At 33.6% G+C, this 25550-nt stretch overlaps 1 long non-coding RNA gene across 6 annotated transcripts in view; it reads left to right on the top strand.

Annotated features, from left to right (window-relative positions):
- LOC144312775 (uncharacterized) overlaps nt 1-25550 on the top strand; it is a 145554-nt gene that overhangs the window by 82113 nt on the left and 37891 nt on the right. For 3 of the 6 annotated variants that reach the window (XR_013378357.1, XR_013378356.1, XR_013378355.1), the window contains exon 3: nt 12285-12326. The exons of the other annotated variants lie outside the window; for them this stretch is intronic. This is a non-coding gene — a long non-coding RNA (uncharacterized LOC144312775). The remainder of the gene's footprint in view (nt 1-12284; nt 12327-25550) is intronic. 6 annotated transcript variants of the gene reach the window in all.

Raw genomic sequence — 25550 nt, 5'->3', positions numbered from 1 at the left:
ATTACTGTGCTTTATGATGAATTTGTTTAGTAGTTGGATCTTCCAACTTCATTCCTCTTCAAGACTGTCTTGGTTCTTTGCCTTTCCATATAAATTTACAAGTCAGCTTATTGATTTTGATAAATTGGTACTGTTTAAATTGCAGTGAAATGATAAATTCAGTGAGGGAGCACTGATATTTTTATATATTGATTTTTCCATTGCATGTGCACAGTATCTTCCCAAAATTAGGGAGGGAAGGTATTTTACTTTCCTTTAATAATGTTCTCTATTCTCTGTGTAGAGGTTATTCATAGCTTTTGTTGTATTTTTTCCCATGCATTTGATATTTTTAAATAATGTTAAATTATACTTTTTTTTAAAAGTTGAAATTTTTATATTTGTATCTGGAGACATTTCTATATTACCTTACTGTTTTATCTTCAGATTCATTTGGATTTTGTATGTACACCAGTATGTCATCTGAACAGTTTGATTTTTTCCAATCCAATATTTTACTTTTTTTGTCCTCCATATTGCATTGCCTAAAACTTCCAGCAAAATGTGAAAAGTGGTGATAATAGGTTTTATTTTCTCATTCTTGACACCATAAAGAAAGTTTTCAGTATTTTACCATGAAGTAGACTAATTTCTTTTTTTTCTTTTCTTTTTTTTTTTTTTGAAGTAGACTAATTTCTGTATGTACTTTTGTAGATGCTCTTAATTTGATGGGGATTTTTTTTTGTATTTTACTTAAGTGTTTATATGTTATATAAAATGAATAAGCATTGATTGTCAAATACTTTATTGTGATAATGATATATCTCTTATTCTTTTAAAAAGATGATTTTCACTGATTGGTTTTCAAATGTTAAACATATAATGTATTATTGGAACATACCTAGTGTGTTACCAGCTATTATCCTTCTCCATTGCTAGATTCAAATTTCTAATATTTTTATTAGGAAATTTTATACCTATGGTCCTAGAAGAGGTTGGTCTATAATTTTCTGTTTTTACAATGTTATCTTCTAGTATTGACATCAAGGTTGCTCCGCCCTTCTAAAAATAAATTTGAAGTATTTCTTTTCTTTGGCTAGTATGTAAAGATTGTTTATTTCTCTGTATATTTAGAAGAATTCACCAGTGAGTCCATTTGAAATAGGTGCTTTCCTTGGAGAAGTCTTCTAATAATAGTTTCAATATAATTAATAGCATTAGAATTATCCATTTACTCTATTCATTCTGCTATCAGTTTTGGTGAATTGTGTTTAAATGGGAATTTGTCTATTTAATTTTAATTTTCTAGTGTCCATAAAGTATTACATTTTAAAATTCTGTGGAATTAGTACTAATATCACATTATTTCTGGTTTTGGTAATTTGTGCTTTTCTTTTTTCTTGATCAAACTTGCTAGGTTTTTATTATGTATTATTTTTTCCATTAACCAACTTCTGGTTCATATAATTTCCCCCCACAGTTATTTTCTATTTCACAACTTTGATTCTAACTTCTGTTATTTCTTTGCTTCTACAATTTTGGGATTGAGTTGCTGCTCTTTTCTAATTTATTATAAAGGATACTTTGATACTGGCTTTTCTGCCCTTAAAACATACCATTTGAAATTGTGTAATTGAGTGGTTTTTATTCACTATGTTGTATAATCATCCCCACTATCTAACTTAAGAAAAATGTCTTTAACAGACCTATTAGCCATCACTTCCCATTCCCACCTCCACTGATTCCCTGGCAACCACAAATCAACTGTCAATGGGTTCACCTGTCCTTGGATATTTCAGATAACCGCAATCATACAATACATGGCCTTTTGTGTCTGGCCTCTAACACTTTAGTAACAATTTTTTCAAGACTCATCCATGTTGTACCAGCAACAGTACCTAACTCCTTTTTATGCCTAGATAATATTCCATTGTACAGATATACCAAATTTGTTTATCAAATGGAAATTTTGGGTGGTTTCTACCTTTTAACTGTTATAAATAATGCTTCTATGAATATTTAAACACAAGTTTTTGCATGACTACATTTTCACTTGTCTCGGGTTTGTACCTAGGAGTGGAATTTCTGGATCATATGTTAACTCTACATACATAATTTTTTGAAGAACTGCCAAATTGTTTACAACAGTCATGGCAGCACCATTTTGCATTCCCATCAGCTATTTATGAGAGCTCCAATTTTCCAACATCCTTAGCAACACTGTTGTCATCTGTCTTACTGATTATAGCCATCCTACTAGGGTGTGAAGTGGTATATCATTGTGGTTTTGATTTACATTTCCCTGGTGCCTAATAATGGTGAATATATTTTATGTGCTAATTGGCCATTTGTATATCTTTACTGGAGAAGTGGCTTTTCAAATCCTTTGCCCATTTTTAAACTGGACTATTGATATTTTTATTATTGACTTAGAAGACTTCTTTATATTATAAATATAAGTATCTGTTCAGATCCATAATTTCCAAGTATTTTTTCCCATTCTGTGGGTTATCTTTATTCTTGTGTGACAGTGTCTTTTGATGCTTCAAAGTTTTTAATTTTGATGAAATTCTATTTATATTTTATATGTGGCTGTTTATGATTCTGCTGTTATACGTACAAAACTGTTGCCTTATTCATAGTCAGGTAGTTTTACATCTGTATTTCCTTCTAAGAGTTTTATTGTTCTATCTCTTGATTTAGACCTTCAATTCATTTTGAACTAGTTTTTTAATGGTGTGAGGTAGAGGTCCAAATTTATTCTTTTGTACATGCACAGTCAGTTGTTCCAGAACTATTTGTTGAAAAGACTATTCTTTTCTCATTATATGGTCTTGGCATTATCAAAAATCAATTGACCATGGATGTTTATTTCTGGATTCTCAATTTTAATGCACTAGTCTATATATCTGTTCTTATGTTTATGCTACACTGTCCTGATAACTGTAACTTTGTTTTAAGTTTTGAAATTAGGAAGTTTAAGTTCTCCAATTTTGCTCTTTTTTCTCAGTATTATTTTGGCTATTCAGGTCCCTTGCATCACCATATGAATTTTAAGAAGAACTTATTTGTTTCTGGGGAAAAAAAAGCAGCTGCAAAAAATTTTATAAAGATTTTATTTATTTGAGAGAGAGAGAGAGAGAACAAGGGGAGGAGCAGAGGGAGAGAGAATCTCAGGCAGACCCTGCACTGAGCACAGAGCTCAGAGCCTCATGGAACTTGATTCCACAGCCCTGAGACCATGACCTGAGCCTACACCAAGATTGGACACTTAAGTTGCCCCAGCAGTTGGAAATTCGATAGGATTTACATTGAATCTGAAGATCAATTTGTAATCTTTGATTACTATCTCAACAATGTTAAGTCTTCCCCTGCACATGGGGTATTTTCCATTTATTTAGATCTGCCTCTGTTTTTTTTTTTTTTTTTTTTTTTTTTTTAAGATTTTGTTTATTTGAGAGAGAGAGAGAGGCAGCACAAGCAGGGAGAGGGGCTGAAGTAGAGAGAAAAGCAGACTCCCCACTGAGCAGGGAGCCTGATGTGGGGTTTGATCCTAAGACCCTGGGATCATGACCCAAGCCAAAGGCAGACACTTAACCAACTGGACCACCTAGGCACCCCTGCCTCAGGTGTTTTTTTGGTTTTTTTTTTTAAACAATAAGGGTACAAATGTTGTAGTTGTAAAAAAAAAATTCTCAAGTACTTTATTCTCAATGGAATTTGTCAATTTCCTTTTCAGATTGTTTATTGTTAGTACACAGAAATACAATCCGTTTTTGATTTCGTATTCTGCATCTTTGCTTAATCATTTATTACTGCTATAAGTTTTTGTGGATTCTTTAGGATTTTCTATATATAAGATTAGGTCATTTCCAAAAGACAACCTCTACGTCTTCCTTTCAAATTTGAATCACTTTCTTTCCTTTTTATTGCAAATTGATTTAACTAATTGACTTAGCTAGAAACACCAGTATAAAGTTTAATAGAAGTAATGAGATTAACTATGTGTCCTATTCCAGAACTTAGGGGGAAAGCTTTCAGTCTTCCAATCCTTTTTTTATTTTTTTAAGATTTTGTTTATTTAGTCATGAGAGACACACAGAGAGAGAGAAAGGCAGAGACAAAGGCAGAGAGAGAAGCAGGCTCCTCACAGGGAGTCTGATGTGGGACTCGATCCCCAAACTGGGATCACTCCCTGAGCCAACGGCAGAAGCTCAACCCGAGTCACCCAGGTATCCCTTGTTTTTGTTTTTTTTAAGTATGCTGAGCTTTCTTTCACTAATTTACGAGTTTAAGGCTAAGTTTTTTTATCAAGGGCACCTTTAATTGCATCATGTAAGATTTGATAAGTATTGTCTTCAAGTATTTTAAAGGATCTCCTAATTTTTATTTTTATTTCTCCTGGGAAATTCGCTTATTCAGATGTGCTCTGATAATTTTTAAACATTTAATGATTTGGGGTTCTATTATATTTTGTTCAATTATTCTACAGTTTAAAAAGAAACTACAAATTCAAACTTGAAATTGGTTCAAATTGAGTAAATGGCAATAGCAATTGGTATATATTGGTAAATACTCAATGTAGACTTAAAAATGTTTATCAGTTGTTTCTTACAGATATGTGTCCAATAATTTTATTGTGTTATGGAAATCTTTCATATAATTAATTTTTTGTCCTATCCATTACTGAGAGATATAAAAAAAATCTCTTCAATGATTGTTGATTTGGCTAATTCTTTTTTTTAATGCTAGATTCTTTTGTGTGTTTTATAGTTTGAAACTATGTTTGTGTGTGAATGTGTATGAGTTGTCATTTATCACAACAAAATGTTCACTTAAGTTCTAGTGATTTTTTTTTTAATTTTATACTGATATTAGTATAATTATACTAGTTCTCATTTGGTTAAGGTTTGCATAGTACATTTTCTTTCATACTTTTAATTTCTTCTTTATTTATTTATTTGTATATTTTTTATTGGAGCTTGATTTGCCAACATATAGCATATCACCCGGTTTCTTTTTTTTCTCTGTATCTATTATTTAAGTGTGTTTCTTGTAAGCAGCATATCATGTTTTTAAAACCAATTTGACAAACTTAATCTTTTAAATAGAATATTTAATCCATTAAGATGCAATGTAACCACTCAAATATTTGGGCTTAAATGTATCATTTTACTGTTTTCTGTCTCATCTTGCCATCTTAAAATTAACCTACTATTATTCTACTCTCTGATTTTTTCCATTTTCCTTCTTTATTGTTATCTATTAAACATTTTAAATTACCCTAGACATGCTAGTATGCACCACTGATTTATTAGCATTTGTCATAAATCAGTGTCTTTTCCACTTTCTAAAAAGGTACCTTAAAATGCCCTATATCATTTAGCTGCCTCATGCCTTTTGTGCTCTTATCATATATTCAAATTATATTATATATATATTTAAAATTCTAGAATACATGTTTTAATTTGTTAATATTTATTTAGTGTTGTCCATATATTTATTTTTTCCTGTGTTCTTCATCATTCCTGTATTTTCATACTTCTGAGTTTATTTTTGTTTTGCCTCAAGATATCTCTTTTATTGAACACCAGATATTCCATATTAAAAATTTCAGACATTCAGGATGATAGTATCTTTTCCCAGAGATGACTTAGTCCTCTTATTGGCAGGTAGTTAGACAAGTGTGAGGGATACAAGCATCTGAATTGAGCCAGGAATGGAAATTTTCAAGGCTGTTTTAGTCTTTGTAAGTCTTAATCCATTTGTTTTGCCTACTCCTATGACTTAGTTCTTTAAGGCCCTCAACTAAAACTCACGGTGTTTACACATCTCATCTCTTTGGGAAACCTCAACTTTACTTCCTGGACTGATAGCTCTTCCTATATTCCCAGTTTCTCCTTTCTGCTTGGCTAGTCATACTGTTTCTCTGTATGGTTTAGGAAGAAGCAGATTCACTGAGATGATATGTCATGCACAGTTACTTCTTTGTGGTCTCACTTTTTCTGAGAACCAGCCTCCATAGTCCTAGATGCCTTGGTTGCTCTTCAATTATCTTTTTTATTTAATTTAATTTCTAGGTTAATTTTTATTTAATTTAATTTCTATGTTAATTTAATTGTTCTCAACATGAAGGTTAAGATGTTCATAACCAAAAGTGGAAATCTTTCTTTTGTTACTTCTTACAATAGTCTATAACATGTTTATTATTACTATGAAAAACTTGGATCCAAATAAGGTGATTTAACTTAATTAAGGTCATACCAGTGAGTGGTGAAGCTATTGTTATTTTTCTTATTTAAAACTTGTGCTATTTACAAAGCAGTATTATGAGATGAAATATAGAGTCTGGAGCAGAGTGAGAACATGATATACCTTAAGAATAAGAAAGAAAATGGTTAAGAAACTCAAGGTCTCTGAGCTATTCAGTAATTGGAACCCACAGTCTGCCACGACTTGGTGTCAATGTTAGTAGGAAGAGATAGCTTTTAAGTATATGTGCTGCCAAAGTGAGCACAAGGGAGACACAGCTTCTAAGCATTCATTATAAGATGCTTCCAAATCAAATAATCACAATTTAGGCAAAGCTTATAGACTTATTTACTCAGATACATTATACATTTCTTAAAAATGCAAATTATTTACTCTACTTGTCAGTATCACTGCTAATTAGGCCAAATACAGCATTGTGTGAACTGCAAATAATTACTGAATCACAATATATTTAACTGAACTACGATGGTAGCCTTGCCCTTATTGCAATCTATACTTTAAAACATAAATATATACTTGTAATCAATGTTCCTAATTATGCATGTTGTATTTAAATACAATGTCATACTATCAGGTATAGAAAGACTCCTAATGTGTATTCTTATAGAAAATTCAAGCAAATTTCTGGACTTTAAGATCTATGATAGCAGTAGCTCTGTGTCATCTTATTTTATTCACCCATAGTGGACTTCGAGTTACATTGGCTGATTGATGGTTGATGGAAACACAACAATTTCATGTATATACAACTGTATACAACTGTTAGCCAGAGGGGAAAAAATATATAGCCTTGAGTATAGGTGGAGTGACTGCATATGTGTAAGAGAGAGACTCTTGAAAGACCTGATCCCTGTTCCTTCAAATATCTCCTACTTGCCAAGTTTTATTAAGTAAATCATCATCAAGGGAGACCAACTTCTTCCCTTTCAAAAGTTGTCATAGTTCCTCAGAAAGTTAATACCTTATTGATTAAACACATTTCCCCAAGAGTGAGATCATTAGCTCATGCATACATTTAATACATATTTATTTCCTAATTGCTCCTTGGAGTATAAAATTTATAGATTGAGTATAATATAGTGCCTGCCGTCATGAAGCTTATAGCTCATGATTAGATACAATTGAAAGAGATGCATTACAGCATAATAAAAAGTTTCAGCTTTGGCAATAAATTCTAGTTTCATTCTTCAATAGTTGTTTGAGTTTAGATAATTCAATCAACTACTTTAAACTTAAGTTTCCTTCTCTGATAATTATGATGTCACTTTGGGTTGCTTTGAGATTTTTTTGAGATAAAATATTTAAAGTATTTAACACTCTACCTAACAGCAGACACTATATATCTATATCTAGCATTTAAAAATTATTTGAATTGAAACTTTTAAAAATAATTAAATTTTATATGTTTTACATATATTGGTAATATGAGACACAGGGTAATTTAAATTTCTGTAAATATAAGAGAATATGTTGAATTAACATTTTAGATACAGTAAAAAAGGCACAACTCAAAGGAAAACAAGCAACTCAGAGAGAAAAACAAGACCAAACTATATACTACCAAAATAGAGTCAATTTAACTTTAAGGACACACATAGGCTTACAGTGAAGGGATGGAAAAAGATATTCCATGCAAATAGATATTAAAAGAGAGAAGGTATAGCTACACATACATCAGACAAAATAAACTTTAACCAAAAATTGTAACGAGATAAAGAAGGTCATTATATAATGATAAAGCGATCAATTCATCAAGAAGATAAAACAGTTGTAAATATATATACATCTCAGTTTGTTATGCAAATACTAACAGAGCTGACAAGAGTAACTGACAACATTACAGTAATAGTAGGGGACTTCAATACCTCACTTCTAACAATAGATACATCATTTATACAGAAAATAAATAAGGAAACATTGATCTTGAGGTATACTTTAGACCAAATGACCTCACAGATATATACAGAACATTCCATCCAATGGTATCAGAATACACATTCTTCTCAAGTGCAAGTGAAGCATTCTCCAGGATAGAATATATGTAAGGTAACAAGTCTAAATATATATGAAAAGATTGAAATCATATCAAGAACCTTTGCAACCACAATATTATGAAACTAGAAATCAACAACAAGAAAAAAAGTAAAAAAATTAAAAATACATGGAAATTAAACAACACACTCCTGAACAACCATTGGGCCACAGAGAAAACCAAGAGAGAAAAGAATATCTTACAACAGATGAAAATGGAAACACAAGATACCAATACTTATGAAAGGCAGCAAAAGTAATGCTGAGAGGGAAGTTTATATTGATAAACTATATTTAAAACTATATTTAAAACTATATTTTAAACTATATTTAAAAAATGAGCACTGGGTGTTATACTATATGTTGGCAAATTGAACTCCAAAGAAAAATACAAAAAAATAAAAAATAAATAAAAAAAAATAGTAATAATCTCAAAGAATAAGGAAGAGAACAAAGTGTGCCCAAAGTTAGGATAAGAAAGGAAATAACAAAGATCAGAGCACAAACAAATAGGGAATATAGTAGAATAGATCAGTGAAACTAAGAGTTGACTTTTAAATAAAGTAGAAAAACCTTTAGCTGGACTTGCAAAGAAAAGAACCCAAATAAAATTATAAATGAAAGATGAGACATTACAACTGGTACAACAGAAATACAAAGGATCATGAGAACACCACAAAGAATTTTGTACCAAAAATTGGACAACCTAAAAGAAATGGATAAATTCCTAGAAAAATATAACATAAGAAGTATGAATCAGGAAGAAATAGAAAATCTTAACAGACCAATAACAAAGAGATTGAATTAGCAATCAAAAAACCTTCCAACAAAGAAGAGCACAAGACCACATGGTTGCACATGTGAAATACACCAAACCTTTGAATAATTAATACCAATTTTTCTCAAACTCTTCCGAAAAACTGAAGTGGAGAGAACACTTCCAAACTCATTTTATGAAGACAGCATTACCATGATACCAAAGCCAGACAATGCTGTAAACAAAAAGGCAACTATAGGTCAATAACCCTAATGAATCTAGATGCAGAAATTCTTAACAAAATCCTAGTAAACCAGATTCAACAGGACATTAAAAGTGTTATAGAACATGATCAAGTAGGATTTATTAAAAAAAAAAAAAGTAGGATTTATCTGCAGGAAGAAAGGATAATTCAACATAAGCGAATCACTATGATATATCAGCAACACATTAAAAACAAAAATTATCTGATTATTTCAATAGATGCAAAAAATCACTTAATAAAACTCAACATCCATTCATGATAAAGATTCTTGATGAAGTAAGTTTAGAGGGTATGGACCTCAACATAATATAGGTCATACCTGACAGGCAGATACCTAACACACTCAACAGTGAAAGATTGAAAATTTTCTAAGATCAAGAACAAGACAGGACTGCCAAGTGCCATCACTTATATTCAATATAGGATTGGAAATCCTAGCCAGATCAATTAGGCAAGAAAAAAAAGAAGGGGCATCCAAAATGGAAAGAAATATGCAAAACTGTCACTTTTTGTAGGTGACATGACATATGTAAAGACAATTCTAAAGATTCCACCTAAAAAGAACCCTCACTTGTTAGAACTAATTAACAAATTCAGTAAAACTGCAGGATAAAAAATCAACATACAGTGGTGTGTTGCATTTATGTACACTAATAATGAACTCTCCAAAAGAGAAATTAAGTAATCTTATGATTTGTTTGCATCAAAAGAATAGCTAGAAATAAATTTAAACAAGGAAGTGAAAGATCTGTACACTGAAAAGTATAAGACATTAATGAAAGACATTGATGATGACACAAATAAATGAAAACAATATACCATACATTCATGGTTTGGAAGCGTTAACATTGTTATAATATTGATACCACCAAAAGTCATCTACGGATTGAATGTAATTCCTATAAAAATTCCAATGGTATTCTTCACAGAAATAGAACAAAAAAAAAATCATTCAAATTTTATATGGGAATACAAAATACAAAACACAAAATAGCCAAAGTGATGCTGAAGAACAAAGCTTGAGGCATCATACTTCCTGATTTCAAGCTGTATTACAAAATTATGGCAAATAGAATAGTATGTAAATAATATAAAAATAGACACACACACCAATGGAACAGATTCAAGAGCTCACACATAAGATCAACTAATATTTGATAAAGAATCAAGAATATTCAATAGGAAAAAGATAGTTTCTACTAAATTGTATTAGGAAAACTGGATAATTACATGCAAAATAATGAAATTGGATCCTTTCACTAACTCATGAAAATTAACTCAAAATGAATTAAAGACTTAAACATAAGAAAATATAGAAAAAAACAACAGTTGTTCCCTAGCAGTGTCTTTGACACTGCTCTTGACAATGATTTTTTTTTACAATAATACCAAGGACACAAGCAGCAAAAGCAAAAATAAAAAAGTCAGATTATATCAAACTAAAAGGTGTCTTCATAGCAAAAGTAACAGTAAACAAAATGAAAAGGCAATCTATGAAATGGGAGAAAATAATTCCAAATGATATATCTGATAAGTGGTTAATAGCGAAAATCTATAAATGACTCATATAACCCAACACCCAACACAATCCAATTAAAAAAATGGGCAGAGGACTTGAGTAGACATTTTCCAATGAAGATATACAAATGGAAATCAAGTATAACAAAATATGCTCCACATTACTGATCATCAGGGAAATGCAAATTAAAATCACAAGAGATATTACTTCATACCTCTCGACATGGCTATTATAAAAAAAAGACAAGAGTTAATTGTTGGTGAGGATGTGGAGAAATAGGAACCCTATGTATTATTGATGGGAATATAAATTGGTACAGCTACTATGGAAAACAATATGGAGTTCCTCAAAAATTAAATATGGAACTACTAATATGATCCAGTAATCCTACTTCTGGGTACATATCTGAAGGAAATGAAATTAAGATCACAAAGAGAGATCTATACTCCTACTATTACTGCAGCATTATTCATTATTGCCAATATATAGAAACAATTGAACACTATAGTTAACAATACTGTATTGTATACCTGAATGTTCCTATGAGAGATCTTTCAGTTTCTCGCTATAAGAAGAACAAAATGGTAATTATGTGAGGTGAAGGACATGTTAACTAACCTTACTGTGATAAACATTTCTCAATATATAGGTACGTCAAATCATCGTACTATATACCTTAAACTTACACAATGTGATATGTCACCTATTTCTCAGGAAAGTATGAGAAAAAGAATACACCATGGTACATTCACAGGATTCACTGTGTAAAAAGCTGCTGATGGTTAAGGGACATAAAAACTAGGAATATATGAATATAATCCTCACCAGAGCTGTTTTAGTATTACAGTGGTGATAAAAGTCTCACTGAAGAGGTTTCAAAAAATAGTAATGGAATAGACATTAATTTTATTAAAAAGTGATCAGAGAAATGGGGTAAAAAAATATAGAGGATATGGAATCTAAAAGGCATTTTTTTCTATTTTTTAAAAGATTTTATTTATTTATTCATGAGAGACACACACAGAGAGAGAGAGAGAGAGAGAGAGAGAGGCAGAGACACAGGTAGAGGGAGAAGCAGGCTCCATGCGGGGAGCTGGATGTGGGACTGGATCCCGGGACTCCAGGATCATGCCCTGGGCTGAAGGCAGCACTAAACCGCTGAGCCACCCAGCCGTCCCAAGTTTTTCCTATTTTTTAAATGTATTATATTCCTATGTTTCAAAATAAAATAATATTAAAGGTATATATTGTGAAGTATTTCTGCCATGATTATCTCTTGCTGTTCTTTCTTTGTCTTTCCTACTTTCTTTCTCTGTCTTTCTCCATTCTATTCAAATGTAAATATAAATTCTCAGTTATCCTATTCCCTTTTCATACCCATTAGGTAAGTAATGTAAATGTTGATTTAGCAGTATATAAAGAAAATATTGAGATATCAGCCTTTCTCATTTTTTTTACAGCTATATCATATCCCATGTACCATATCCTCCTCCTTGAAGCATGTATGTATTTTCTTCCAGGAAACTCTAGTGCCCAAGATTAACACTCTGTTCTCTTAGATTCTCTAATCTTTCTCTCTTGATGATCTCTTCTTTGGTTTCTGGCTTTACATACCATTTATATGTTGTGCCCAAGATTGTGAATCCGAGAAACCACCAAGGAGCCAACACCGATGAAAGTACATGAAGGTTTATTAACAAGCTCAAGCTTGGGTATACCCAACACAGCGACACAGACTCAGCTTGGGTGTATCCAACACAGCGATACAGACTCAGCAGAGCAGGGACTTGGACCCCGGAGGTGGGTTCCAGCCGAGTTTTATGGGCTGGTCTAGGGGATTTCTAGAAGGGGTGGAGGAATTTCTTAAGCTCTGTTGACATTCTGATATGGGGCTTTCAAGGTGTTCAGCTCTGTTCTCATTCTAATAGGGGCTTTCAAGGGCATTAAGCTGTTTTTTCCTGTAACTGAAGTAAGGTCAAGTTCAGCTTTTATTCACAGGGGTCTGAGATGGCTGTACTTGTGCTAATGCTGAACTTAAGGTGGAATGGCCTTAATTTTCTTGGCCTCCACACTATATACCAGTGGCTTTCAAATTTGCATCTTAGGTCTGGACGCATGTGCTGAACTTTAAATTCCTACATCCATCTGTCTACTCACTCTCTTTACTTACAAAACTAACATGAACTTTGATTTTGATAACTTAAAAACAAAAATTCCTGACCTCCATCACACTTGTACCCAAAAAGCAACTCCTACTGAATTAAATATTGTGATGATTAATTTCATGGATTAACCTGATGGGGCTAAAGGGCGGCCAGATAGCTAGTGGAACTTTATTTCTAGGTGTGTCTGTGAAGGTGTTTCTGGAAGAAATTAGCATTTGAATCAGTAGACTGAGTAAAGATCTGCCCTCACAATATGAGCAGGCATCATCCAATCCATTGAAGGTTGGAGAAGAGCAAAAAAGTGATGGAGGAGGGAATTCCTTCTTTTTGACCTTAATATCTAATTTTCTTGCCTTTGGAACATGTGCAGTTCTTGGGCCTTTGGATTTTAGAACATATACCAGTGGCCCACTGGTACTCAGGCTTTGGTGATTATACTACTGGCTTTCCAGGTTCTTTAGCTTGCAAATAGCAGGTTGTGGGACTTCACAACCATCATAAGCCAATTCTTGTAATCTCTCTTTTTATCTATGTATATAGATAGAGATATGGATACATCGTAGATAGACAGATATAACAGATGGAAGGAAGGAAGGAAGGAAGGAAGGAAGGAAGGAAGGAAGGAAGGAAGGAAGGAAGATGAAGGAAGGAAGATAGGAAGGAAGATGAAGGAAGGGAGGAGAAAGAAAGAAAATATGAAAGACAGAAAGAGAAAAAAGTAGGAAAGACAGCAAGGCAGACAGAAAGAAAAAGAAAGGGAGGGAGGGAGGAAAAGGAAATGTTCTGTTTCTCTGAAGAATCTTAACTAATGTGCCCATCTCATTAAACTATAACTCCACTTTTCCCATTGCTCAGGTCACAAACCTTGCTTGGAATTACTCTAATTGCTCTTTTTCACCCATACTCCAAATCCCATTCCTCAGCAAGTCCTATGGTCTCTATCTTAAAATATATCCAAGATAAAAAAAAAAAAAAAGTATATAATCACCTCCTTCCTTGCTCTTTGATTATCTATTCTTAAAATATTTAGCAGAGTGATTCTTTTGAAATACAAAGCAAATTGTTGTGCCCAAGATTGCGAATCCAAGAAACCACCAAGGAGCCGACACCGATGCAAACACACGAGGGTTTATTTACAAGCTGAGCTTGGGTCCAAGTATACCCGACACAGCAGAGCAGGGACTTGGACCCCGAGTGGGTTTCAGCTTAATTTTAAGGGCTGATCTAGGGGACCTCCAGAAGGGCTGGAGGAATTTCTCAAGTTCTGTTTACATTCTGATATGGGGCTTTCAAGGGCATTGAGCTCTGTTCTTATTGTAATAGGGGCTTCCTGCCCTTGGCTTGGGCTCTGTTCTTATTGTAATAGGGGCTTCCTGCCCTTGGCTTGGGCTCTGTTCTTATTGTAATAGGGGCTTCCTGCCCTTGGCTTGGGCTCTGTTTTTATTCTAATATGGGGCTTTCTAGGATGTTAAGCTGTAAGCTGTTTTCTTCCTGTAACTGAAGTAAGGTAAAGTTCAGCTCTTATTCACAGGGGCCTGGGATGGCTGTACTTGTGCTAACGCTGAACTTAAAGTGGAATGACCTTAATTTTCTTGGCCTCCACACAAATCATACCACTTCTGTGCCCAAAACTATTCGAGAATCCCAGCTCACTCAAAGTAAATGCTGACTTCATTATAACAGGGAGCATAGCCCTACATGATCTGAAGCCCTTTCTCTTGATCTCTTATGCAAGCACGCTCAGCTTTAGTCCCACCTGCCCATTGCTGTCCCTTAAGTTATGAATGACTTGTCATTCATAGAAGTAGCTCCCACACCTATATATGTTTTGTAGAGATCTCACCTTTTCAGTTATCATGCTGTTTAAAATGGCCATTTTAAGCATTCCTTCCTTGCTTTGTTTTTAACATAATATTTATAATATTTATCATCTGTAGAACGAATGATATACATTAGTTACTTATTTGCTTCCATCTCTATATGGGCAAGCATTTTTTGCCTATTTTATTCACTGTTCTATTGCTAGTGTCTAGAACATAGTGGGTACTTAATATTTGGTGACTAAATGACTGGTAGATAACTTGAGCCTTTATAAATTTTGATGGTTTTCTTGTGTTGCTTAGTTCATGTCAAGAAGAAATGAACAATTTAAACACAAAATCTCTGGTGAGCAGAGAGTGGACCATTTTTACTTCATCTGCAATGATAGGGAATGAAGCAAATATGTTTGAGAGTGAGATACACAGCTACCATCCACAAAAAAGCTCTTTGAGTAATGGGAACAGTTTTCAAGAGCTCTCCAAAGATTTTCTCTACTTTCCACTGAAGACAAAGCATTTCATAACACTCCTACCTGAGCTAAAGCAGAATATGCTAGTGTGTGTTGTTCATAAGATTTAGGAACATTTTGTTCCTAAATGCACATTGTACTATGTATTTATGGATCTCTGAGCACCTAGGAACAACAAGGTTGAGAAAAATACATCACAATTTATTTTAATCCATGTGGCCATATGTCAAACATAGAAAAAATATTTAATGCTATTTTAAATTAAAAAATAAATATTAAGACTAAAAGCAAATCAAAGAAATTGCAAGAGGAACTTCTTTAAATCTATTATTTGCTTAGAATAATAAAAATATATTGGACTGATACTTCTGACCTAGGTAATACTGTTTTTTTGTTGTTGTTGTTTTAATTTGTTCATTCTACTCCAAGCATATGGCAATAATGCATAATGAATACTTATGAATAATGAAATATTTATGAACAAAGATATAGCAGGGCTCCAAAACAAGATAAGCAGAAATGGATTAGAAACAAAAATCAAGAGAAGAATGAGAATCATGGGCTGCTCTGGGCCTGCCATAGACAGTGGTGTCTGGAATTCAGCTCCTGTGTAAAAGTAACAAGGACTAAAATGTCCCCATGTGAGAGGAGATGCATGAAATAATCTTTTGAAGTGATCTGAAATAGACTTTAAAATATATATCAGTATATATTTATGATGCTAAAAATGTATATAAATAACTTTTATTAATACATTAAATCATTAACCCTATAGTGAAAAAAATGAAACAAGCAGAGGTAGGTATTGCAGAGAAGCAAAATTTGCCATCTCAAAGTATGTCTCTTTGGCATGTGGATTATTTGAGACTGATTTTTAAAAAATATTTTTAGAAATCTCCTTTATGGATGGGGTGGGGTGGGGTGGGCAGGAGCAGAGGGAGAGGGCGAATCCCGAGCAGACTCTGTGCTGAACATAGAGCACAAGACTTGATCTCACAACCTTGAGATCTGAGCTGAAAACAGAGCTGAAACTGAGCTGAAAACAAGAGACACACACTCAACCAACTGAGCCACCCAGCTGCCCCAGCTGATTATTTTTAAAAAACAATATACTCAAAAAGTTTCTCTTCTTTGTCTCCCATATAACTGTCTAATTTAGATAGAAGACCTGCTCCAGGAAGGGAACTATCATCATAGATAATAATAGTATAATATGAAATAGGATGGTAGATAGAGAAGAACTTAGAAATGCCTCTTTGGTCAAAGTCCTTTTTAGACCCCCATTGCTTCTGAATGGCACAGCAAATATTTTCTTTTCCTTTCTTTCTTTCTTTCTTTCTTTCTTTCTTTCTTTCTTTCTTTCTTTCTTTCTTTCTTTCTTTCTTCTTTCTTTCTTTCTTCTTCTTCTTTCTCTCTCTCTTTCTTCTTTCTTTCTTTCTTTCTTTCTTTCTTTCTTTCTTTCTTTCTTTCTTTTTCTTTTCTTCTTTCTTCTTTCTTCCTTTCTCTTTCTGTTTTTCTATTTATCCTTGCCATTCCTCTTGTGAATTGCCTTTGTTTCCTTTGAAGCACCAGACTTCTAACCCCTTTTCCTTAGTCCAGAATGACTTACAGATCTCAGTTTACCTGTTTTTTTTGTTTGTTTTTTTTTAATCTCTCATGCTTATGTAGATTCCCTGTATTTCTCTGACTGACTTATTTTGCTTACCATAATACTGTTTGGCTCCATCTATGTCATTGTAAATGGCAATATTTCATTCTTTTTATGGTTGAATAATATTCCATTAATTAATATTCCACACACACACACACATACACATCTTCCTTATCCATTCATCAATCAATGGACACCTGGGCTGTTTCCATAGTTTGGCTATTGTAGATAAGGTTGCTATAAACTTCAGGGTGCATGGATTCTTTGAATTAGTACTTTTGTCTTCTTTGGGTAAATACATAGTAGTGCAATTGCAGGATCACAGGGTAATTCTATTATTAGCTTTTTGAGGAATCTCCATACTGTTTTTCAGAGTGGCTGCATCAGTTTGCATTTCTACCAACAGTGCCAGAGGGTTCCCTTTTCTCCACATCCTTGCCAAGATCTATTTCTTGTGCTGTTGATTTTAGCCATTCTGACGGTGTGAGGTGATATTTTGTTGTACTTTTGATTTTTATTTCCCTGATAATGAATGATGTTGAATATTTTTCATGTGTCTGTTGGCCATCTGTATGTCATTTTTGAAAAAACATCTATTCATATCTTCTGCCCACTTTTAATTATATTATTTGTTTTTTGAGTATTAAAAGCTCTTTGTAGACGGCAGCCTCAGTGGCCCAGCAGTTTAACACCACCTTCAGCCCAGGGAGTGATCCTGGAGACCTGGGATCGAGTCTCACGTCAGGCTTCCTACATGGAGCCTGCTTCTCCCTCTGCCTGTGTCTCTGCCTCTTTCTCTCTGTGTGTCTCTCTTGAATAAATAAATAAAATCTTAAAAAAAATAAAAATAAAACCTCTTTATATATTGGATGCTAACCCTTTATCAGATAAATCATTTGCAAATATCTTCTCCCATTCCATAGGTTGCCTTTTAGTTTCATTGATTGTTTCCATTGCTGTGCAGAAGCTTTTTATTTTTGTGAAGTCCCAAGAGTTTATTTTTGCTTTTGTTTCTCTTGCCTTAGGAGACTTATCTAGTAAGAAGTTGCTATGGCCTATATCAAAGAGGATACTGCCTATGTTCTCCTCTAGGATTTTAATGGTTTCAAATAGCCAAAGCAACCCTGAAAAAGAAAAGAAAAGAAAAGCTGGGGGTATCACAATTCTGGAATTCAAGTTATATTAGAAAACTGTGGTGATCAAAAGAGTACAGTACTGGCACAAAAATGACACATAGATCAATAGAACAAAAGAGAAAACCCAAAAATTAACTCACAACTATATGGTTAATTAATCTCTGACAAAGCAGGAAATAATATACAATGAGAAAAAGACAGTGTCTTCATTAAATGGTGATGGGGAAACTGGAGAGCAACAAGCAATATTAGAAAGGGAAATAGGTTACATGGCAAAAAGAATAAAGGAACATTACATTGGAAAAGAATAATACACCAAGAAGATATAAACCCATGAACTTTTTAATGTTTATGCCATCCCAGGTATTTCAGCAAAAACTAAAAAGGACAAAAACAAACTGCCAAATCTACAATCCTGTTGGGAGACTTCACATTTCTATGGTAAAGCAATGGATGAAATGGACCAGAAAAAAATTACCAAGGCTATAAAAATATTAAACAAGAAATAGACATCTAACATGTCTATGAATCCACATATCTATCTCTATATCTGAAAGATAATAGTATGAGATATTCTGTTAGGATTATAAAAATTAATTTTTTATTTTATTTTTTAAGAAATATCTATTCATGAGAGACACAGAAACATAGAAGAGGGAAAAGCAGGTTTCTTGTGGGAAGCCTGATGTGGCACTTGATCCTAGGACCCTGGGATCATGACCTGAGCCAAAGGCAAATGCTCAACCACTGAGACATCCAGATGCCCCAGAATTCATTTTGTAAAAGAATTTCCATTTAATGACCTATTTCATCTTACTGAGATAAATCTGAATTCTGAATATCTTCTGAGCAAAATCAAAAGAGAACTACCATACAATCACCTTTGCATTTGTATTATTAGTTAGTAGCAGTGATAACACAAATGTGTATTGCTTGCATTGTTTTCATTGTCTTTAGTATATTTTTTTCATTGAAGTACTTTTATACAATGAATGACATATGTTTATCTTGCTAGCAAAGTTCCAAGTGAATAGTATTTAAAAATTTAAAGAATACTAAATGGCAGATTATGAAAAACATATTATGAAGGAATTTACTTGAAGACGCTACTCAAAAGCTTTTTGATAATTACATTTAACTCTTTAATGAATCATGTTTATTGAGATGTGCATAAATGGCTGTTATGGGGGAGGAGTACCTCAGGGATGTTATAAAATGCTTTCCATCAAAATAAATAGTAATTACATTTCTGTATTATAAAGACAGGAATTAAATATTTTATAAGGTAGAAATGATTTTAAAGAATATATTCAGGTATTCATGAGCCATTGAACACAAACTCAAAGAATAGGTTTCAGATTTCAAATACCATGTAATCTTCTTTGACCTACATGTAAATTAGTTAGGAGCCATTCATGCAAAGGAAGCCCCTATCTTTCAAAAAGAAAACACATTTTAGACACCTGAAGTGAAACATAGTACAAATTACTAGATCCATATAATTGAAAGAACATCAAATGAAAATATGTATCATGAAGCTAAAACAGTACTTAAAAATGTATCCCTTGAAATTCAATGTTACTAATATAAGACTGAAAATAAATGCTTTTTATCTGTTGAAACTTAAAAGAAAAACTGAGGAACACAGAATAAAGGTTATATTTAAGAGCTAATAGCTGAAATTGATGAGATAAAAAGCAAAGAAACAAAAGAGAAGATCAACAAAACTAGAAATGCATTCTTTTAATGTAGTCTAATAAAATATAAAAAACTTTAACAGGAATGATTTACAAATGAGAAAGAGAAAGAAAGAAAAAGGCACAAATACAAGCAGAAAGGAAAAATCTAACTGGCAGGTATGTTGGAGCTGTGCACAGCAGAGGGCCAATTATGTGCCAATTCTGTTTATTGATGCCATACCTATAGCTTGAAATCTATCATGGTATTCACACTAAAAATTGACAAATGCTATAAACTGGTATTATTTTTGGAGATATAGTTTACTAGCGCCATGAACTAGAGCAGAATCTTTAAAAAATCATTAGTGAATATCTTTGTCAATAATTTTGAAAAAAGTTATTTAAAAAATTGAAAAACTAGATTGTTTTTTTAGAAAACTATGAATACTCAAAACCTAGATGAACAAGAATTGAAAAACTAAGTATGTATAGCAGTGTTGCTCTACAGCAGATCTCAGACCTGCACAGTTATTCTGTCAACTTTTACTAACATTTCAGAAAATAGAAAAAAGTGAGCTGCCCAAATGACTACATGTGGCTTATATAAATCTTGATTCTAAACAAGAACAGTATAGGAAAAGAAAATTACAGATCAAGATCTACTAGGAACCCAGATCACAAAAGCTGAAGAAATAATAGTAAATTAAATTTAGTGGCATATTAAAAATGTACATATATACAATGAATAAGAAGGGATTATCTCAGGAATAGAAAGATTGTTTAAAATCATAAGGTCTGCTGTGAAACATACCACTTTAGTAGGTAAAGAAAGACATGATCATTTCAGTAGATGCAGAATAAGCATTCAATAGAGTCCAACACTTTTTATGAAGAAAATTAACATTTAAATATAGATGATAATTTTTTAACCCCACAAAGGATATCTATGAGAAAACTAGGGCAGATATATTGACTACATTTTAGAAACATCCCCTGAAAGTTAACAAAAAGACAAGCATGGCCTCTTTTGGTACTTATCAACATTTTACTGAAGCATTCAGCCAAAGAAAACAAAACAAAAATAATTGGCACAGGAATTATATAGGAAGAGATTTTTGAACTTACATTAATATATAAACATCATAGAATGGTCTGTAAGGCTTTGTGTGACCTGACCCTACTTACCTATCCAAGTTCCTTTCCTAACTCTATCCTGCTTTACCCTCTGGCTACATTTGCTTATTATTAAGTTTTTGTTTAGAGTCTTTAAACTGACTGTTTCCGCCCCCCCCCCCCCCACCCCGCTCCTTTTCTCCTTTTCTAGAATGTTTTCCCCAGCTCTATTCATGACTGGCTCCCTAAGGTTTTAGTTCCAGCTTAAATGTATTTCTTATACTCCTGTTTATTTCTCTCTTTGCACTTATCACATTTTGTAATTAGTGACTTAGCTGTACATTCATTATTGATTGGCTCCCCTATTAAGCTGTCAGCTTGGTAAAGGTATAAAAAGGTGGTTTTTGGGATCCCTAGGTGGCGCAGCGGTTTGGCGCCTGCCTTCGGCCTAGGGCGCGATCCTGGAGACCCGGGATCGAATCCCACATCGGGCTCCCAGTGCATGGAGCCTGCTTCTCCCTCTGCCTGTGTCTCTGCCTCTCTCTCTCTCTCTCTCTCTGTGACTATCATAAATAAATTAAAAAAAAAAAAAAAAAAGAAATATTCCTCATTTAAAAAAAAAAAAAAAAAAGGTGGTTTTTTTTCTTGTTTACTATCTTAAGAGCTCAGCACAGGGCATGGCACAAAATATACTGCCCTATTAGTATTTGTCAAGGTAATGAATGAACAAATTGACAAATATCTGTATGTCCATACTGCATGGTCCTTACATCTTCTTTCCTGGCTATTTTTGAGACATGTTATTAAACCTCACTGCTTGCTACTTTTATAGAAATGTAGATTAATCTTGCTTGGGACAGCTCGTTTGTTTTTCAGAGTAAGTATGGCATCATTATTTGGACATAATTTCTTTTCATTACAATCAAAGTCATGATACCACTACAGCTCAATGAAAGGAGGAAGTAAAACCTAGGGCACCTGGGCTGCATCTGGGATATTCAGAGATCATTTCCTATTAGTTGAGAAGCATCTTTGGAGGGCAACTTCCTGTATCTCCATGTACTGACTCCATCCTAGTGAGAAGAAAAGAAACCTAAGTACCATATGTATGGAAATAAATGATCTAGACCTGCTTCCGATATGTAGTGTATCATTTAATTAAACTAGGATGTATCTTAGGGCATCTGGGTGCTCAGTCAGTTGAGCATCTGATGCTTGGCTTCAGCTCAGGTCATGATCTCATGGGTCTTGGGATGGAACGTTGTATGCTCAGTGAGGAGTCTGCCTGGAGATTCTCTCTGTCCCTCCCCCCCTTGCACACACTCTCTCTCTCTCTCTAAATAAATAAATCTTTAAATTAGAATGTATCTTATCACTTATCTATATATCTCTCACTAAGAATATATATTATCTAGGAAAAGAATATATAATATATAAAATATGTAATATAGTTATATAATAAACATTATACTGTATATGGTATATAATACATAGGTAATATAGATAAGTCTTATAATTATTGCATATAATTATTGCACATAATTACATATAATTATTATATGTGATACATATATATTACTCCCCTTTCAAGCAAAATAGGCCTTTTTTTGAACAGTTATTAAAATAATGGTTCCTTAAAATTAAGATGATAAAGTAATCAAGCTAGAGTCATTAAATAAACTGGCCACTAGGATCTGTAGAACTTAGATATCTTCAATATGATGCCCCTCTCCAGTGACCCTTTGATAAAAGTGGCAAATCATTAATACTTGTAAATCAATCATGCCACTTAGCACTAATGAATTAAGAACCACTTTGTAAAGACTGTCCAATTCCTGGCTAATGAAGTGACAGCTGACTTAACCAGGCCTGCTGAGGATGACATCATCAAATAGTAACTGATCTGCAGATTTTTCTGTCATTTTTAATAAGAACCAGCAGCAATGAATTTGGAGCAAATATAAAGGGAATCTACATGAAGAGATGCTTTGTCCCATGATGCTTTTTTTTTCTATTGCTCTGGAATTCTAAATATAAAAAGATTGAGGCTTTCCTTCTGCTTTCTCACATTTGAAGAAGCAGAGAAATCAGGGGCCACAGGGAATAACTGATTGGGAAACTGAAGCATCAAGTAAGACATATCTGAGATGTCTAAAAATGTACAGAGGCAGCTTGATTACACATCTCGCTACCAGGGCTATAAGAAACAGTGGGTATCAATGGACATTCTCTTCATCTCGCACAGACTTAGTAACTGATGTGGAACATATTGTGAAACTACGTTAGGCTCAAGAAATCTGGTCAAAGAGATAGAGATGATAACAGGAAAGAGAGGGATCTCTGGTTTCAGGTTAGACTCTAACTATTCATGCCATATTTCATACAATCTGCGGTCATCAGAGACAAAATGAGATTTGCATCAAGAAGTCATAGCAAGATTCATGAAGAAACCATTTAAAATGATCTATTGGAATTACTTCATGGTTTAGCAGAATTTGTATTGAATATCTTTTCTATTCCTTCATTCCTACATGCAATCTGAGTTTCCCCCATGATTTGGCTACTATGGCCTGATTGACGATACTCTTCTTTCAGTGTGTATCTCACACACACATGTACACAAACACAATCTCACATATATGTACTTTGTCCCCTGGTTTGGTTTTATAGGAATCAATGTAATTACCTGAACACAGAAAGGGATGGTACCAGGTACTATGATGGGTCCCTGTCTTTGCCATATCTATCCTGAGGAAGAGCCATCACAAATCCTGACACCTTGGCTTTCCAAATTGGATCTTGTTCCCACAGACCCAAGCACAGCCTACTCTATTGCCTCTGGGCAAACAATCACCTTGCTTTTGGGTGCCAGGGTCAGGTTGTACTATATACTGCCTTTAACTTCCATATCTCTGTGTTAAAATGAGAGCAGACAAAGCATCACATTAAAAGAAGGGGGGAGGTGGTGGTACCAAATGGGATAAAATTTCTTGCAGCCATGAAATTCTGGGATTCTGTATAATCCTCTAGTATCATGTGGAGACAGGCTCACTGGCTGTTCTGATTATATTGTACCCCTCAACAAGTCACACAAATGACTAGGATCCATCTGACGCCTCGTAAATAAAATACTTAAGTGGCAAAAGGTGAGTTTTTTCTGATCTGAACAAAAGGGGGGGAAACACTTATGTTTCAGAACCTATGGAAAGAATTAAAGCACAATGGTCAGGGTATCACTAGAGACAATAGAGTAAGGTGATTTGAATAGTTGGGCCCTGAATTCAGAACATAGTCACTTGGGATTAAGATTATTCCTTTGTTGCTAAATCACCTCTGGCAAGTCATTTAACTTCTGAGCCTTAATTTTTATTTTCCCTTTTGTAAAATGAAAATAACAGATGGAGATTATAGGATTCACTGTAAAATTTAAATAAGATAAAGCATATAATCACTCAGTATAATGCCTAACATTTCACAAGTACTCACTTAAGGTTAGTGGTCATTATCATATAATTTATTCATTTCCAGTTATTTACCTCTCTCATCTTCAGTTTTACTCAAGTTCTCTGAGTTTAATAACCTAAGTGTGTTAAGGCTCTTCATCCCACATGGGCAAACAAAACAAGCTCTGATTCACTCCCTTTCCATGGAACACTGAGCCTTCACTTCCTCCTTTGTGAAAGTAGCAAACTGGAAAACAATTCCTAGTACTATGCATTACATGTATAGAAAACCAAAGTGAGAAAAAAAATAATCAGATCATCTTTAAATTGAACATTCTGGGTTACTGGTTTTGGGTGTGTAATTCAGTCAGTCAAGCAAATCCAAGGTATGACAGTTTTTGTATTTGCTCTATGTTATATTCAGTCATTCACTCAACCATTTGATTATATAGGACAATCAAATAATTTTGACACTATAAGGGAGTTTAGAAATGATGTATTACAATGCTTTTTTCAAGAAATATGTCCAAGGAGGTTAAGTGCTCTGTTTTTAATTCCATAGTGAGTAGAAAGTAAAACAAAGCAAAACAAAGCATCTGGCAAGGCAGTGTGGAAAATAGAATGATGAGTAGGAATATCCACTTAGTCTTTAGGATCTTAAAAGTTAGTAGAGAAATGAGATGTGTGCACAGATACCTGTAATGCAAGATAGAAAGCTGTTGAGTACTATAGTAATTTTAATAGGGTAAGATATTACTTTCAGCTAGAAGAAATGGTTGAAATAGAATCTCACATCTGTGCATCCCAGCATCCATTCCCTTTTCTTCTGTTAGTGAAATCCCTCTTTTCCTTTCAGGAGTCAAACAATATCACTCTCCATTCCTACAGCACATGCGGAACTAACTCCAGTCCCCCAAACAAGGTCGGCATATAACTTTGCCCAGTTGATTAAAGTACCACATTCCTTAGCTATGTCAATTATCTCGGAGATGGGTGTATGATTCAGTGGTAGCCTTCAGAGCCCTACCCAGGACTTTTTAAAAAAATATGTATTAGTAAATAGATTTTCTCATTTTAGTAGAGTTGTTAAGTTAGTAGAACACATTCTTGGAGCTATTGGATGCCATTATAGCTACCTCAAAAGAAAACCTTGATTAAAAATCTATTCAGTACAAAAGAAATCAGAGTGAAGAGATGGAACCATACAGATTCCTGATGGCATAATTTGAGCAGCTAGATCCAGCTATAT

This window comes from Canis aureus, chromosome 4 (assembly GCF_053574225.1).
Source record: "Canis aureus isolate CA01 chromosome 4, VMU_Caureus_v.1.0, whole genome shotgun sequence".
NCBI classification, from domain to species: domain Eukaryota; kingdom Metazoa; phylum Chordata; class Mammalia; order Carnivora; family Canidae; genus Canis; species Canis aureus.
This window is presented reverse-complemented; position numbering and strand designations above follow the sequence as displayed.